Below are 13,149 nucleotides of genomic sequence, written 5' to 3'. Positions count from 1 at the left end.
AACACAGAATCTACACAGATGTCCCTGGTTTTGAAGTGATGTGGAATTTTTATTTCTTTCGTATAATGAAGCCAAGAATGTGGAGAATCAATTAATATCTACTTTCATTTCATTAGGGAAAAAATACTGCCTGTGGTTGGTCCTCAGAGTATCAGAGAGAGGAAGAGGATGAAGTGGCGGCCATCCCTTGGTGTTCTGAAGAAGATGAGTTTGGGGGTCCCCTGTGTTTTTCTCAGGGGCAAAGTCAGCGTCTTTTGGGAATCTGAGGGGCCTTTGGCGGGAGGAAGCACAGTGAGTGTCACATGTTGCTTAAGATAGATGTCTCAACTTGAGAGCCACATTTGGCCACCATGGCATTTTCACTGCTGGTTTCCATGGAGATTCAGAAGAAACCATGATTTTTCTCAAATTAGGATACAGGGATGATGGGGGGTTGTGTGTGGAGAGAGGAGAGGAAGTGATGGTTCTCAGGGGTACTCCTCCAGGTTTTTGGTTTTTGGTTGTTGTTGGTTTTTTCTTTTGTTTTTCAAAATCAGAGCATCTTACAAAACTGGCAGAGCTTTGGAGTCTGGAGATGGCGATGCAACAGTGGGAAGCCCTCTGGTAGGTCTCCCTGCCCCCACCCCTACTCTGGTTGCCCAGGGTAGGAACTGAGGGTCACTGCTCATTCATTGTCACAGCCTTATTCTTCCTCTTTAGTGGTGAAATATTTCTCTATACATATGTTTCTACCGAAAGTGGCAAATTAAAAGAAGCATGTGTTTTCCGTGAAACGGCATGGCTTTCTTCTTGGTGGAGAGGGGTGACCCTAGAGTCTTGGGCATGCTATAGTTGGGCCCAGTTTTCCTTTCATGCAGCTGGTCTCCAGCATATGTGACAGTGAGCCACTGGCTTTGGGTCACCAAAGGCTTCAGGGGATACTTTAAGACCATTGAGTATACAACTCATGAGTAGCACCCAGACCTTTCCCAAAGCTGCTGAATGAGGAATCGGCTGGGAATGCAGTCTGCGCTGAGAGGAGAGCTGGAGTGCTTCTGACCTCCAGACTGGCAGGGACTGTGGCTTCAGCACTGCGGATGGAGCCAAGAGGCGGCTGACTGTACCCTTCCCTAGGTTACTTGAGTCCAGGCACTTCTGAGCTTCAGTCCACCCCCCGCCTCCCCCCGCCCCTGCTCCCCCCCCCCCGCCCCAGTATCTTGTTGCCTCTTCCCTGTCTTCCTGCTCACTGTTCTGTGAATCAATGCAGAGAAGCTGCGCCAGGGGTTTGAAAGCTGCCTAGTCACAGTTATTTCTAAGAACTCAAGAGTTGGAGGGTGTGGTTGCTTGGAAGGCATGCTGAAGGAGGGGGCACAGCATTCGGGGTGGACTGGCTTCCTTCTGGAGTGTGGAGGAAGAAATGAGCTTGGCCTCCCCTGAGACGTCCCAAGCGGGATCCTGAGTGAGAAATATCCAGAAGAGAAGGCAGTGTTTTTCCTGCACTTCCTGGGTTCCACAACACTCCCCAAAGAGGATATTTTCCCACCTCAGCCCATGGGATGGCAATCAGGGAAAGCAAGCAGTTTGAAGTCACTTCTATCTGGTCCTTTGTGGTCCATCCCTCTTCTGATGGATTCCTTTAAATGATGTCTCAATAAAAGCGCTCTGCTGCCCCACCTTACCTGATGAGTGTTGACCTCAGTTGTCAGACCTCTGAGCCTGCAGGCTTCCTACCTGAGTTCCTGGACCCCTGGCCATACCCACAGGTCTCTGTGGCTCAGTGGGACAGGTATTCTCTCCACAAAGGGAGAAGTGAGCATCTCTTCTCTGCATCTCTAATTTATCATGAGGTTATTTGCTTCTCTCTGATGTTTCCATCCTGTGGTAGGTACAGACCACCAGGATGGGTTGGGGCCTTTAGAAAACCCAGCCTTGACGCCAGCCTTCATTCCTGCCCCTACTCCCACCTCAGCCTAAGGCACCCGACTGAAAGCAGCTCAAGAGCTTCGCCTGGTCTTGCTTTCCTCTGGTCCAGATACAGGGCTCCACCATTTCCTGCAGGAGACTCACCTCCAATTTATCATCTGTGACATTTATAGTGGGGAGATGAGGGTTATTGAGATTCTTGGGCCGGTAAATGGGCCTTCCTGGCTCTAGCAACAACGTTCTAAGTCAATCAATACCCAAAAGATAGCTAAGGATCAATAAAGCAGGAGTCGCTGCTAGTCTTTGTGGAGACGCAGGGCACCTGAGGCAGGTAAGATGCTCCTCTAAAGGGGCATTCCTTATCAGTGATCTAGGACAGATGTTGGTCAGAGGTGGGGATGAAGTAAGAAGTCCATGCCTCTCAGGGACAATAACAAATGGTTCTGGGGGAAGCAGGCCAAGGCAGCCTGGCTCCCTATACCAACCCATTCTTTGTAAATAATAACTTTGTTGACATCTAAGCCATATACCAAGCAATTCACTTATTTCAAGCCTGCAATTTAACAGTTTTGGGCATATTCACAGTATGTGACACCATCACCATCCTCAATCTCAGGACACTTGTATCACTCCTTTGAAAACCCCCTTAGTGGTTGCTCTCTTTCCTCAGCCCTGGCCCCCTTTCTAGGTAGCCACTTTTTGTCTCTGTAGATATGCCTATTTGGAATGGTTCATACAAATGGAATCATATGTCACACAGTCCTTTGTGGTTGACTTCTGTGACTTAATAGGATGTTGTCAAAGTCGTAGTAGACACCTTTAATCTGGTCACACAGCTCCAACCATTCATGTAGTCAACATTTGCTGAGCACCTTTGGTGCACTGAGCTAAAGAGCAAGTGGTCCAAAAGTAATGAATGTACATTCTTGGAAAGACTACAACCCAACTGCTAAATGTGACGTGGGAGAATCAGGCAATGATTTGGAGCACGAATATATTCTAAGGAGAAAGACATGTTACAAATGTGCTGTGCACAGAACACTGTCGATAATTGTAAGATTCCTTATGAAGATATGGACTCTGGAAGGATATAATGATAATGTTGATGCACACACAAATCCACTCTCTTTTCCTTGCATACTATCTTTGAGTGATAAAAGAATGACTGTCTGAAATTGTTAGGCATTTCATTCATCTCAATTTTACCTAATGAAGGATACAAGAGCCCACATCCAAGCTGATGTGAAATCATGGCTTCCACATTGACATTTTCTTCGTTTTTCCATGAAGAGACTGAGCTTTAGTCTTCCAGGTCCCACAAGAAAAGAAAACCATGTCCCTTCTTCCCTAAAGGAGAGCTTTAGTCTTCCAGGTCCCACAAGAAAAGAAAACCATGTCCCTCCTTCCCTAAACGCTTCATGCAAGACACTGTTCCCTTCTCAACATCATCCCGACTCCTTCTTGCACCTCTAGGCTGTTCTACGCTTGTTCATGTTGTCATCTGTCTGGAAAATGTGGCCTTGCATCTGCCTCATTCCTTAGATTGCAGATTCCCAGCCACTGGGCCTCCACCCTCTTTGAATGCTGTTGGAACGAAGTAATTAGAAGGATAGGATCAGCCTGGCTCTGCAGAGGTGCAAAGAATGCCACGCCCAGCAGCAACTGACCTCACAGCAGCTTGAGAGGGGGGTGCGATGGCAGCTGCCTGGATGGGGGTGGTGTCCCCAGGGAGCAGTTGCCCTCTCCTCGCCTTGTCTGAGATGCCAGCGAGTTGCCCAAGCAGGGAGAAGACAAGATCCCTTGGCAGGCTTCCTGGCCTTGTTTATGAAAGGGAAAGTCATCTTTATTACATTTCATTTAGAAGGGGGGTTATAAGAGCTTCATCTGGTGCTCACTTCAGAGCAGCTGTTCAGCATTACCCAGGAGAAAGACAAGTGACTGGAGCCTCTGCCTCATGCCAGAGAATCTTAACAAATAGACTCAGTGGCGTCTCTTGTGACAGGCAGAGTTCCTGAAGCTAGGAGGGTCCTTCCAAATCCTCCAAGTATAAGGCACAATATCCCAAACACACACACACACACACACACACTTTACACTTTACACTGGGATTTCACTTAGTTAGTAGTTCTTTGTTGGTTCTGATTCTGAGTCTGGTCCAGGAGTGAGCTCAGAGGTGAGACTGACAGGACCTGCCAGGTTGCTGTGGATTTTCCGCTCCAAGAGAGGGCTCAGGGCAGAAGTTTAGTTGCCAAAGCCGGATCCAGATCCTGGATAACTTAAGCACCAGGAATGTCTTGGATTCAAAGGGGCACCCCCAGAGTTCATGGGGAGGTGTGCAGGCAAGACTGGAGAGCTGACTGGAACCAGGTGAGATTGGGCGACAGGGAAAACAGCCCAGATAAGCAGCCGCAGGAATGGCTTTCTGGATGTGATCGCTGGGCCTTTCTTTGGCTGCCTTGGGTATTTTCTCAGCTCTAAATGCGTGCACCTCTTTCCAGTTTCAACATACTGACTTCAAGTAATTGATTGGCCAAATCCAGGTCACCTGCCTGCTCTCCAGCTGGAACACAAGCAGAGCTAGCTGGTTCCCAGGCACAAGGACAAGGCCAGACAAAACTTCGCCTTCACTCCCTCTCAGAGCTAATCATCGCAGAAGGTGAGTGTGATCCCAGGGCTTCTCACCGGCAAGCAAGCAGTACTCTCTGCAGCAGATACCAGCTGGGTATCCTCTAATCCCTCTTGGGCTGACACCATCTTCTGGCATCAGAGTCACAGGTTGAGGGCTTTGAGCACAAGACTCCCCTGATCCTGTTTGTAACTCAGATGCCAATCACAATCCTCAGGATATTTTTCTATCTTGCTTGTGACCTACTGGAAGGATTCCCATGGCATGCCACTGGCTTATAGAATACAGGTTAACAGGTTTACTAATTTTTTGGGAAGGGTGCTTTATAATAGATTGTTGTATGACACTATTCCTGGAGAGATGTGAACAAGTCATCCCAGACAGGGAACTAGTAAGAGACCAAAGTAGCAGTCCCACAAAGCCCAGCTTGGTCAGTCCGTGAGTTTGCCGTGGTTACTTCCAGGAGAATGAGTGAGAGATTTCTTATGGGAGATGACTCAACAGAGGCTGCATCACTGAACGCCCACCCCGTCATGGGCTGCAGTCCGTGAAAGCTGGACCCTGGAGCTCTCTGCAGAACTTAAAGTCATCTTGATGGGTCATAGAGTCACAGTCCTCCCCGAGCAGGTCAGTAGGCCAAAGTAACCCCCCTTCGGCAGCTGTTTACTGCTTCTGAAGCCTTGGGAAGAGGCCTTGAGACCCTTGTAACTTTCAGCTTTCCCAGATTTAGGAAGTTCATTTTATTTCCTGAGTCTCAAGAGCCTCCTTCCAGGATGGAATATTTCAGCTGAGGAAATCGCTATGCAGGGCTCGCTTCCTCTGGCTCTGAGGCTCATTTCACTCTCTCTACCATGATACTCAACCTTGGAGAGGGTGACATAGATGGCCTTCTACGGCTGAGCATTGGCTCCGGTGCCACAGCAACTGTCACTTGTTCTCAGAGGCTTCACTAGTGGTTGTACATCTCTGTGGTACACCATCCATGACATTTCCTTCCATGGCTCGTTGCTGCCGACAATAACAGTTATCTACTGTCCTAAGCACAAATGTTTAGAAGGCAGTTTGAGGCGCATCATACCATATCCAATAGCAGTGGCCTCCTCACTAAGGCCTATGACCTCCCTAGAAACAGGTTCTCGCCTTGGCTTACAGTGTTAAACATGCATTCTAATCCTCAGACATTTCGGTGAGCTGTTCACTTTCTTCAACCCATGGTATTGCAATAGGCCCTCTGCATTTCTCTTCCCTGTAAGGGGTAGGAGGTATTGGCTCATACTGCTCTGATTTGCCCAGGGCCAAAAAGAGTGGGGTTCTGTGCATCCCAGCTTCCTCCATTCTGACAAGCTCTCGGCTGAAGTCCGGCCTTTGTCTGTCCTTCAGCCACAGTTGCTGTGATGGCCCTTGGTCTGGCAGGATGTGTGGAGCAGTCAGGACTACAGCTGTAGCCACTCCTGTTTTCTCTCTCGCACTCACATCTGGGCTGGGTGAGTGAGTTCCAGCATCAGCATATTTTCCTGCTGGAGAGAAATGTGCACAGAGTGCTCCAGGAGCATGACTTTCAACCCCGGGAAGCTTAGTCTTTTTCACTTATATTAAAAAAAAATTGTTTGCTCCTTCTGTGGACTGTTGCTCAGGCTTTAAAGTCTCCTAGGAGCAGCTAGGCTGAGGTGGCCCAGGCCTTTAATCCCAGCACTCGGGAGGCAGAGGCAGGCAGATCTCTGTGAGTTCAAGGCCAGCCTGATTCACATAGGACAGCAAAGGTCTACACAGTGAAACCCTGTCTCAGGGGGAAAAAGTCTCCCAAGAGCTCACTAGCACAGCATTGGTTCTCTGTCACTGTCTGCCTTAGGAACTCCAGTTCGAAGCCATGCTTTCCAGGTCTGCCTCGGAGTGACTGGACAGGCACTTTTCTCTGGTTTGTTCTTTTTCCAAGTGTGGCTGATTTCCTTCACTGGTCTGATTCACATGCCAGTCTAAGCCAGTCACATCTGCCCTTGCGCCTCCCAGCTCGTGGTTCTCAAGGTCCTTGATTAACTTTGTTAACTTTCCAGTGAACACAATCCTATCAGGTCCAGTGAACTTGGAATCTCCTTGCATGCCCAGTTTCCTCAGTAAACCTCTCCTTCCTCCATGGTTTCCCAGTCCGTGGTATCCACAGGGACCTCAGCTGGTGATAACCAAATGTATTCAGTGGCTCGTATGACACATTCCACTGTGGACTAATTCCCCTTGTTGTATCAGATTGTTTAGCCTTTGTTTTAAAAGTTCAGTTTGGTTAGCTGCTGTGGGATGTCCTTCTGTACACTGTGAATATGTGTTGCTCTGATTTGGTTGATAAATAAAGCTGCATTGGCCTATGGCAAGGCAGCTTAGAGGCAGGCAGGAAAATCCAAGGAGGGAGACAAGAAAGAGAGACAGAGTCAGAGAGACTCCAGCACTGCCAGGAGAAGCAAGATATGAAAGTACTAATAAGCCACGGTGGCAACTTATAGATTAATAGAAATGAGTCAAGTTATAAGAGCTAGCTAACAAGAAGCCTGACATAGGTCATGCAATTGGTAATTAATATTAAGCCTCTGAATGATTATTTTATAAGTGGCTGTGGGTCGTTGGGGCTGGGCAAGACCGGAGAAACCATCTGACTACAGTTAGCCAACGAGTTTTCCAGGATCACTCTCAGGAGTGTGGATTACTCAGAGGCAGATGCATCACCGAAGGCCACCCAAGTGTGAATGTGGGTAACGGCTGATGAGAGCTGGTACCCTGGGACTCCCTGCATGACTTGCAGGCAGCTCCACAGGTCAGAGAACGCCCCAACACTAGGCAGCTCAGTTGGTCAAAGTCTCCCTCCACCACCAGTTGTTTATTGCATCTGGAACTTGGGGAGAGGCCTTATGAATCCTCTACATTTCAGCTTTCCCAGACATAGGAAGTTTGCTTTCATTCTGAGTTTCATGAGCCTCCCCCAAGATGAAATATTTCTAGAAATTGCCACCCCACAGTTTCCTACTCCCAGATAAAAGATACCTGTGGTGAGGCTTGAAAGGGCTCAAGGCCTTGGAGATTCTTCCCCCAGAGACCTCTTGTAGCTCTTACCATTCTGTTGGCCTCCATGAGTTCTATCAGTGGCAAGCTGCTAGTACCCTGACCTTTGAATTTCATAAGGGCATCTCTCCTCCCCTGCCCCCAGACAGGCTTTCCTTGCCCTGGCTGTCCTGTAACTTGCTCTGTAGACCAGGCTGGCCACACAGAGATCCTCCTGCCTCTGCATCCTGAGTACTGGGATCAAAGGCGTGCACCACCACCACCCAGTTTATAAGGGCTTCTTTATAGTCATAATTGATTAAGTCATTGTTCCCCTGCTCCCTAGAGGTTGGGAGTAGGACTGATCTGCCTTTGTCTTTCTGGGGACCAAGTATCATCCTGAAACTCCTCAACCTTCTGGCCATCTGTTAATATGTTAGTATATGTATTAGTTTGAATGTAATTGTCCCCCATAATCCCATAAAGAGTGCCACTGTTAGGAGGCATGGCTTTGTTGGAGTGAGTATGGTCTTGTTGGAGGAAGTGTGTCACTATGGGGTTGGGCTTTGAGGTTTCCTATGCTCAGGATACCAGCCAGTGTCTCCATACATTTCCTGTTACCTGCAAAGTATAGCACTCTCAGCTCAAGTACCATATCTGTCTGCACACTGTCATGCTCCTCATCATGATGATAATGGACTGAACCTCTGAAACTGTAAGGGAGCCACCCCAATTAAATGTTTCCTTATAACAGTTGCCATGGTCATGGTATCTCTTCACAGCAACAGAAACCCTAACTAAGACAGAAGTTGGTGCCAGGCACTAGGGTATTGCTGTGATAGGCCTGGCCATGTTTCTGTTTGTAGGAATTTGGACTTTGGTACTTTGGGTTACGAAAGCAGTGGAATGCTTTAAGCACTGCTTAATAAGCCATACTAGTAGGAGCATGGAAGACAGAGGTGCTAAGAGTTATTTGAACTTTAAAACATTTTTGAGAATGTGATAGACTACATGGGACTTTTGAAGTTGGACTAAATGAATTTTGCATTCTGATATTGTTACAAGCTTATGGGAGTCAGGGAGTGGAATATGGCAATGTGAATGTACTTGGTCCCATAATCTCATAGGTAGTGCCACTATTTTGAGGTGTAGCTTTGTTGGAGTGGATATGGCCTTGTTGGAGGAAGTGTGTCACTGAGGAGGGTGGGCTTTGAAGTTTCCTGTGCTCAGAATATCACCCAGTGTCTCAGCCTATTTCCTGTTGCTTGAAAGATGTGGCACTCTCAGCTGTTTCTCCAGCACCACCTCTGTCTTCATGCTGCCATGCTCCCTGCCATGATGATAATGGACTGAACCTCTGAAACAGTAGGCAAGCCACCCCAATTAAATGTTTTCCTTATAAGATTTGCTCTGGTCATGGTGTCTCTTCATAGCAATAGAAACTCTAATTGAGACAGTATACAATGTACATTCCATGAACTCTATGGAACTTAGGAGTTGTATCTCAGGAAATGTGCACAAAGACAAAAATATGTATTTCACAAATATTGCACTGGTCTTTTTTAGTTAAAAGGAGAAATTGGTGGGCAATAAGACCCTGTCAGCAGCCAGGCCTTCTGTCCAGATTTTGTCCTGTATTATTGATCTTCTGCTTATAGAGCAGGGAGAGCTGAAATCTTTTATTTCATAAGGTATATGTGGATTTTGGCATTTGGGGAGGCACTCTTGCACCAAGTACAGAGATAAACACATGTATTGCTTCCAGGACTTGGGAGAAATCAAACCCTGGAAGCAAGCTATGGGAGACTGTGTCTGCAATTGCAGATCTTGGAGAATGATGCTTTTTAAGTAGGTGCTTGTATTTTAAAACTTACTCTTCCAGTGACATCATTGCAAATGCAAACACTGGTCAAGGTTATCTTGTGTTTCTGGGCACTGTCAAGGAGGAATATTGCACAGCAATTATTTGACTTGCCAATAAGTAAAAGAAATACGTTTGTACTGTCAAGAAAACTAAAGTCAACTCTTGGAGAGTCTTGAGCCAACCAGGATTTGGAGTGCGGACAGATGGAGCTGTCTGTCACTTCCTCCTTAGTTCCAGCAGAGCCAGCCAGTTCCTCCACAGAGAGAAGGATGGCCGCTGAGCTGGCCGCCAAGCTTTTGGTGCTGTTCTCATGGCTTTTCCCTTCACACGTGCGTGGAGAGATTCCTCAGGAGAGCACATCTGATCGGTGTTGAAGCCCTTTCAGCAATGCTCATTGTTTTATTAGCTATCAGCCATTTTCTCCCTGAACGTCCTTAGAGCCTCAGATGGCTGTTACACATCTTCAGCTAGTCACCGTGTATTTGTTTTGCGTACCCAGGGAATAGGGACAGATGAGACTTGGCCATTTCCTGGAGTTGACATTCTGGGGAGGGAGCTGGATGCACCAAGGACAATCAGAATCCAGAGTCAGATCTGTTCTCAGTAGGTGAATCACAGGCCCCTGAAAGAAGGTGAGCCAGGAGGTCTCTACTGGATTTTGGGGAGCTGGGGCAAACTTCCTAAGCCAGGGTGCTACAGAAAGAGGGGAAATGAATAATGAGAGTGTTCAGGAGCAGACTGGATTCTGGAATGACAAGGTACAGGCTGCAGTGATAAGGGAAAAGTGGCTGGGGTCACTCTGTAGTTGACAAGAGAAAGAGGAACAGGATTTCGGAGTACCAGGGCTAGGAACAGGATGAGTTCTGGAAAGGTGGTTTTGCTGTTCATTATCCAGGAGGCACTTCCCAGTTAAGAATGTGGTGTTGAGAGTTCTGGTCTAGAGAATTCTAGCTGATTGTCTCCAGTATCTGCGTGACATATGCACAGGATGGAAGGGCTCACCCAGAGACCCAGTGAGACAGAGGGAAAGTTGTCCTAAGACAAGACTCAAAGGCACCCATTGCTAATACACAGGTGGTCCCAAAAGTTCCCAGGGGTCGGGAGGCCCCAGAAAACAGCCAGCCTTTTGTTCCAACTTGGAGCCCTCTAGGAAATTCTGTATTTTCAGAGTGCAGTGGCAGTTTGATTTGCCTCAGAGATTAGCTCAGTTTAGCTAGGGTAGGAAGAAAGGCTACTCCTAGCTCCCCAGCTGCCTAAAGCTCTACCACACTTTCCGTATGTTTTCCAGCATTCATGCTTTGGAAACAATCTACAAATTCATAAATTGATGGTATTTAGAGGCGGGGCCTTTGGGAGATCATTGGGATTAGATGAGGTCATAATGCTGCTTCCTCTCCCATGATGACACTGGTGGCTTTGAAAGAAGAGGAAGAGAGATGGGAGCTAACAAGCTCACTCTGTGTTGCCTTATGACACTGCCTGCTGCTTCAGTACTCTCCATAGGCTCGAAGGCCCTCACTAGCTGTAGCCCCTGGATCTGCGGCCTCCACAATTATGAGCAGAATACCCCAATAAAGGAAATGGATGACAATGGACTTTGGTTTCATTTAGAGAACACAAGAGCCTGGCTGGGAGTTCAAGGGAAGTCCTAGACAACTAGATCACTGCAGAAACTTTGAAAGGCTCTCGTGGGAGTGAGCAGAGACAGGTCTGCAGCAGTGAAGAGTGAACAGAATGTCGAGGCTGTGGAGCAAACACACCTGGAAGCAAGAAGTAACGCACCTACCCAGGGAAGACCATCTATCGATTGTCAGTGTGCTCAGCAGAGCAGCAGGGAGGGACCAGGAGCTGGTGCATGCTGTTCCCTTAGAGTGTTTCTTCATGTCTACTGTACATAGCTATTGAACTGTTGGTACCGCACTCCATAAATGTGTATAAAACTGCGTGTCATTTAAAATAAAGTCATTGACCAAGTGGGACTGCAGTGACTGCCCCGCTCACTGCTTCTTTGTGGTGTAGGCAAAAACTACTTAAAAACAAATAAAATGAAGTATCTCGTGTAGGCTATGTCAAGTTGTGTGACTTAATCATTCCACAGCTCATGCATCAAAATGTCACAGTGTATACCACAATTATTTACATGTTTATCTTCTAAAAAAAGGTATGCTTACTTGTTTTAAATTAAAACATAGCTTATATACCATCCATCCATCCAATTACAAAACTCAGTGGTTAATATAGTCACAGGCTTGTTCAATTATCTCCACATTTAACCCAAGAATATAGTCACCACCACCTGAAGGACCCATAGCTTCACCTGTTGATCTCCTGTATGCCTCCAAATCCTACTCACTAATATGTTTTTTGTCACTATGCATTTATATATTCTTGACACTTTATATAAGAGATCTCATGTAATATGTGGCCCTTTGCATATTTCAGATGCTTTTATTTAGTTCATTCCAATATTCATTCAATCAATCACATGTTGGTATTGTATTTCATCTCTTACAGCTGAATACTATTCCTTTGTGTAGGAATAATGTATTTTGTTTATCCATTTCTTGCTTGATGGGCATTGGGTTGTTTCTACTTAGGGTTATATTATGAGTAGTATGCTAGGTACACTCATGTAAAAGTTTTTGTATAAACATATATTTTTAGTTCCCTTGGGTCTATAGCTTGGAGTTAGATTTCTGGTTCATAAGTAACTCTATATCTATGTTTAGTATTTTGAGAAACTGCCAATTTTTCCCCCATGTGAATGCACTATTTACATCCCCCCTCAGTGATGAATGAGGATTCTAGTTTCTTTATGCCCTTCCCAGGACTTTTCCCCAACTCTTTCCTATTACAACTATCCTCACTGTGTAAAGAGATACTTCCTTCTTTTACTTGCAATTGCCTAACGTTGTTGTTGTTTAGATCCTTTTAATGTGTTTATTCACTACTATCTACTCTGAAGAAAGACCTGTTCAGATCATCTGCCTATTCTTAATTGTGCTACTACCCACTACACTATTAGCTTTATTTGGAGTTCAAATATGCCTTATTGATCTTGGATTCAAGCTTTTATTCAGATGTGAGATGTGAACATAGTGTCTCTATCATCAGGAAAATGAGGACAACAAATGCTGATGAGGGTGTGGGGGAAGGGGAGCCCTTGTGCACTGTTCATGGGATTGTAAACCAGTACGGCCACTGGGGAAATCAGGATAGATCAAAAATAGAACTATGATATATATGCTTCAGCTACAAGACCCCTGGGCACACACCCAAATGGCACTGTCTCCTACTACAGAGATCCTTGCTCATTCATGTTTATTGCTGCTCTGTCCACACCAGCAAGGATATGGAATCACCCTAGATGTTCATAAGACGACAGTGAAAATGTGGGACCACACACAATGGGATTTTATTCAGCCATAAAAGAAAAGGAAAATAAATGAAAATGGGTGGAACCAGAAAATATTATATGAAGTCAGATAATCCAGAGTCAGAGAGAGAAAGGCTGCATGTTCTGTCTCATATGCGGATTCTAGCCTCTAATGTCCATATATGCATTTCCATGTGGGTGTGAGTACATGGAGAGGCGGGCCCAAGAGAGGGGGCAAGGTGAGGCTTTAAGGGGAGGTGTCGGGAGGGTTACAGAGCACATGTTATGTGTGTGGAAGGAGAAACACTGGGCATGGACGGATTTAAGTAGAGATAATGGGCAGAGGCATGAGGGGAA

The sequence above is a fragment of the Peromyscus californicus genome, unplaced genomic scaffold, assembly GCF_007827085.1.
Source record: "Peromyscus californicus insignis strain IS unplaced genomic scaffold, ASM782708v3 Scaffold_6__1_contigs__length_162567912, whole genome shotgun sequence".
In the NCBI taxonomy this organism is placed as follows: Eukaryota; Metazoa; Chordata; class Mammalia; order Rodentia; family Cricetidae; genus Peromyscus; species Peromyscus californicus.
The sequence above is the reverse complement of the archived record's forward strand: the minus strand, read 5'-3'. Positions refer to the sequence as shown.